This window comes from Eptatretus burgeri, chromosome 21 (genome assembly GCF_056783735.1).
Source record: "Eptatretus burgeri isolate ZD-2024b chromosome 21, Ebu_testis_v1, whole genome shotgun sequence".
NCBI classification, from domain to species: domain Eukaryota; kingdom Metazoa; phylum Chordata; class Myxini; order Myxiniformes; family Myxinidae; genus Eptatretus; species Eptatretus burgeri.
The window spans coordinates 1,257,571-1,263,423 of NC_140981.1; positions in this window are offsets into that span (position 1 = coordinate 1,257,571).

Below are 5,853 nucleotides of genomic sequence, written 5' to 3' on the forward strand. Positions count from 1 at the left end.
TTGCTACTTTCAGGCAAATGATGTAGAGGATGAAGAGAAACGCAAGGCGATCTTGCTCGCCTCGCTATCAACGGAGCACTACCGCCTGCTGAGTGATTTGGTGGCTCCAAATAGACCCAGTGATGATATGCTATCCTTTCAGGACATCGTGACGAAAATGAAGACCCACTTGGCGCCGGAGAAGTCGTTACATCTCGCGCGGTTCCAGGATTCGATCATCTCGCTAAGGGTGGCGAGGAGCGCGTTGCGGACTTCGTGGCACGAGTGAAGCATTCGGCTGTGCCTTGCAAATTCACGGCAGAGGAGCGTCCAACAAGGCTCAGAGATCGTTTTATTTCTGGTCTGCGAGACGCAAAGATGGTAGCGGCTATCCTGCGATTGACCGACATCACATTCGACTCGGCGGTCGTGACTGCTTCGTCTGTCGAACAGACGCTCACGGATGTCCGTGCCATTGCTGGCCAGGACGCAATGAGTAGCTCCAGCTGGAGTATGGCAGCTAATCCCGAAGTCAATGCGGTAATCGCACAAGTGCCGCGAGTCACGCAGCCCGGAGTCCGAGCGGTGGCTCAAGTGCCGCAGGTCGCACGCGCGCCTGGCGGTGCGGGACGAGGGGCACCGCAGCACGATCGCACCGGGAGCGAAGGGGCACCGCAGCACAGTCGCACCGGGAGCGAGGGGGCACCGCAGCACGGTCGGGCCTGGAGCGAGGGGGCACCGCAGCACGGTCGCGCCTGGAGCGAAGGGACTTTCCGCGGCTGCTGGGGGTGTGGGGGTCCGCACCTGCGACAAATGTGCCCGTATAAGAACACCGTGTGTTTGCATTGTCACAAGGTGGGACATTTGAAGCGTGTGTGTCGGATGGCGGGAGCCTCCGTTGGGGTCATGGGTGACGAGGTGCGAGAGGACCCCAGTGACCTGGAGATCGGCCTGCAACCGGGGCCTGACAATGCCGGCGAACCAGAGCGGGAGATGCAACCACGGTTGAGTCTGTTTTCCGTTGGTTCGGAGATAACGACGCCTTTCACGGTTGAAGTCGAAGTGAATGGCCAGCCTGCTGTGTTTTGCGTGGATGCCGGGGCTGCGGTGTCGGTCATGGGTGAGCGGGCGGCTCGTGGTCATCGCGGTATTCGCCTGGTCAAGACGGCCTTGTCGTTATACACGTACACCGGTGAAGCGGTGCACCGCTTGCGAGGGCCGACGTCTCAGTGCGCTACCGAGATCGACGCGCCCGGCTCTCGGTGTTCGTTGTACGAGGGAGGGGCCCCCCTGTTGGGTCGAGACTGGCTTGCGCACCTCGGACTGGGTCTCCGGTTCGTACCTCCAGATGTGCCGGTACTCTCTTCGAGGCCTTCATCGAGTACCGAGGGCGAGGCTCTGGCGGGCGGTGAGAGCCGTATCAGCTCTCGCGATGAGTTCCCGCGCTGTGGCAAGGTTCGAGAGGCAATGCGCATCGGTGTGGTTCAGGCAGCTTCAACAGGTGGCGGTGGGCCCGTGGCGTTAAAGGGAGTCGCGAGTCGCAGCATCGAGTCGACAACCAAGGAGCGGACTCGTGATGCGGGTTGTGGGTTGTTGTTCATGGCATATGTGTTTTTCCTTGCTCTAGTGATGCAGTTTAACGTTGTTGAAATAAATGCCAGCAGTTCTCATGTAAAAGTGGATGTGGCGGAGATCAGTCAATGGGAGTTGGATTATGGTCAATGTGATGTGGGGGCGAATAAAGAAGGTTTGTTAGCCTCCAGTTGCTCCAGACCGCAGGTAATTACTTTGTCATGTGCTGGGATTTTATCAAAAAGCGCGCTGTACGGAAAATGAATTTGCGATGCTTCGAATGTTATTCGTAATGATTTATAACGAGCCTATGATTGCAGTGTGGTTTAAGTGGAGTTGCTCCCGTCTAGCGGCCGTGTGGGTCTCGGAGATCGACTCGGCACCAAGACTGGTGCCCTGGTCTGCGTTACCTCCACCTCTGATTGCGAGCACAACTCGCTGTGTTCGCTCAAGGCCGTTGGGACGGGCGTTGGCGTCTCGACTGATTGTGGTGCGTGAGTTGTTTTGGCGCATTAAATGCATGCAGCCAGCAGCGCTGTTCAGCGCCCCCGGCCAAGGTCTAGGGCTGGCGCCACGGCTTCCAGATAGCGGGCTGCCGGCCTCGGGATGTTTATCTACGTCGGGTCTGCCTGGGGGGAGTGGGCCGGAGGCGTTTGATGGGGCCGGAGGAGGTTAGCTCGAGAGGTCATTACGACCTTGGCCAGGGTCATGTCAGCATGGGCCACCTGGGGGGGGGGCGTTTTTGCTGCATAATGCCGCTGTGCTTCTCATTTTGCTGCTTCATATCGGTAACGCGGTCAGACCTGACCTTTGCTGCTCCACTTGCTCGCATCGACACATTATATGATGTGGTGTGCTATTATACTTTGTTATTTTCATTTTATTTCCATGATTATTATACGAAATCCTTCGTGTTCTGCATGCTTCTTATAATACTGATCATTTAATAATCATACTTTTAGGAGGGAGGAGTGTGGTGTAGTCAGGCCCACGGGGAGGGGCATGATGATGATGCATGATGGGCGTGATGGTGGAGGAGTGGCCGTGGGGTTCGGCGAGGGATATGAGGTGTGCACGCCGTCTGAGGTGTGGTAGTAATACTGGAGTCGGCCGGCTCGTGAGTGTACCGCGTACGGAATAAAGGAGAGCCGCGGGCACAGTACGCCCTGGCTCGCACTCGTGCAACACAGCCCGGCTCGACTGTTCCTCCGCTTCGTGTCTGCCTGCTAAGCATCTCCCAACCCTACCTTTTGTCTGGTGGGAAGACGAGGGAGTGTGTTGCGATGGGATATTAGTTAGGTTATAAAATCATTTTCCTTTCCATTTCCCACTCTTCCTCTTTTCACTGCTTCGGTAAATTCATCTCGCTTGCTCCCCTCGTTTCGCTGGCCACAGTGTACCACCGTCAACCCGCTGTATCCGGAGTCTCGTTTTGAGGCAAAATCCCGACGTTCGCTATGGAAGCTGCGCCACCATCCACCTCCCCAAACCCAGACACGCGCGGCGTGGGTGGTTGTTGGTAGATTGAAAGGAAGAAGTCGTTTGTTGTGGATCGAAAGGAAGAAGTCGGTGGGAGTTGGTTGAAAGAAGGTCGAAGGCGTGAGAAGTCGGTTGGAAAGTGGAGAATTGAAGGAGGTGTTGTGAAAGTGTTCCTGCGGCTTGGCTCTGTCTGCGTCTCGCCTCGACGGCCCGCCTCCTGTACTGGTCCCCGCCGACACGACCTCGACCAAGCCTCTTACCTGGACTCCCACGGACCGTGCCGGGGCGCGGGTGGTCGACGATGATGTCATGAGCAGTACGAAGTGGGCTGTCGACGATGATGTCATGAGCAGTACGAAGTGGGCGGTCGATGATGATGTCATGAGCGGGGCGTTGGTGGTAGATGTTGATGTCACGGACCGTGCTGGAGTGCGGGCGGTCGATATGTCGTCTCTGTTCGATCTGCGGACGTCCATGCTTGATATCCATACGTCTCCATTTCCTAGTGTTTCCCTTCCCTTTGCTGGAGTTTGACTTCCTGGTTTCTTTGTTCAGCTCAGAGTAAAACTTGATCGTGTTTTCGTTGGTTTCACTGTCTATGGTGGTGATGTTCACTGTTGAGCTTGTGGGAGTATCTGTTCAGCCTGAGGATGTCTCCTCTCAATTTGTTTGTGTTTCTGTTCGTGTTGTTCACTCGTTCAGTCCGTAGTACAAATTGCTGGGGTTTCAGAACATGTTGGAAAACTGGGACTTGGTTTTGTTGAGATGTACTCGGGTTGTGGGGTACTCTTGGTTCGATTCCTGCTGACTCCATCACCGATCCTGAAGGACCAAGCATTGAAAAGTGTCATGTGAGTAAACAGTAAAACATCAAAAACAAACTTCTCATCTTGATAAGAAGTTTTCTGTTTCCTTTTGTTAAAAAAAACAAAGTATTTATAGTTATTCGCACTTCCTCCACACCTCACCCACTCTCCCCATTGTTATATATATTTGTTATATATAACAACACATTGTTATATATTTTGATTTTCCGCTTCTTATTGTTTTCATCCTCTTCTCCTCTTTATATTATTTCTTTATTTTTTACGAACTGGAAAGATACTGGTGGTGGTTTCGGTGACGGTGATTATTTCGGTGGTGAACTTGGAGAGGGTGATCCTTTTACATCTGGTTGAGAGGGAAGAGAGCATTTGGGGTTTACACCCAATGAGACACCGCGTCCTGATTCAAAGGTGACTCGGCCCACGGATCCTCCCTTGAAGAACAAGACCTCTCTGTAGTCCCAGCGCCTCCTTCGATGACTTCATATTTTGTTTGCAACACGCAGATGTGTTGGATTACTTGTTCAATTTGCCGGCGTATTTCATCGGACCTCTGTCGTCTCTGTTCGGTTTTCTTGCTTTTCTCTTCCATTCTGCATTGAAATTCCAGTTGTTTCTCTTCACCTCGAAATTTGGATTTCTGGTCATTCAGAGCAGAGGCATCAGGTAGATAAAGAGTTGTTGCAAAGTCTGAGGCTTTTTGAGAGATTGCCTGTTCAACTTGCAGGTGTTTTTGTCCGTTTCCCTGATGTCTCTGTTCGATTTCTTTGTGTTTCTGTTCCCTTTGTTGGAGTTTGACTTCCTGGTTTCTTTGTTCAGATTGATCGTGTTTCCGTTCGATTTTCTGGCTGTTGAATTGAGATTGTGAGAGTGTCCGTTCAGCTTGCGGATGTTTCCCCTCAATTTGTTTGCGTTTCTGTTGGTGTTGTGCACATTTCGGTTCAGTCCGTAGTTCAGATTCCTGGGGTTTCAGGACATGTTGGATGACTGAGGCTTGATTTTGTTGAGATGTACTCGGGTTGCAGGGTAATCTTGGACCGATTCCTGTTGGCTCCATCACCTATCCTGAAGGACCAAGCAATGAAAGGAATCCAAGTGTCAGATGCAGAATAAAATCAAAAACAAATTTCTCATCCAGATAAGAACTGTTTTCTGGTTCCTCTTGTTTAAAAAAGGAAGTAAGAGAGTCATAAGGGGATAAACTGCCAACCCACGGAAAACCACGTAAAACAGAAAGGAAGGGAAATGATAAATTAGACAAAAATATTGTTGTGGCTTCTCGCCACGCCGGCGTGCGGACGACCGCATCAGCCCAATTGGCGGCCGCGCACCCACCGAACGTGGCAATCCAGTCGCAGCTTTCGGATCAACGCCGAAATCCAGCTACGGGGGTGTTTTAACCGCACCACAACCTTGTCAATGCTCTGCCCGCAAGCTACAGGGTCGATCGCCGAATTGTCGATTTACCTAATTATTCGCGTGGACAGACTACCGAGAGGTTGTACCTCAACGGGACCTGCTCGGAAACGAGCCGCTTAAGCAGCTCGCTCCGTTTGCGATTGCCGAGCGGTTTTTATATCGCCAGGCCCTGTCAGACTCGATTATCTTCTCGGTGTTAAAAACCGGCTAATATTCCGAACATCATTATGGCAGTTCAATGGAGGAAGGGACGCAACGAGCAGGTAAATATTCAAACAAAGGGGACATTTCTTTTCAATGCAGGCACGTATGCAATGAATGAGGGGGGGGGGGGATGGGTACAAGACACAAGCAAAAAGACCTACAGCCGATGTCTACTTATTATGTACAAGCACTTAACAACAATTCTACTTATCGGACAAGGCGCCACAGACTTCCATGCAAAACCCCAGAAAGAAAAGACCCGGGCTCATAAGCCTTTAATATTTGCTCGGAGCCAGGATGACCGAAGGGACTCCGGGAGACCGAGCAGGCTACCTGCCACCCTCTTCGTGACTCGATGGGCGACCCTCGATGTCTC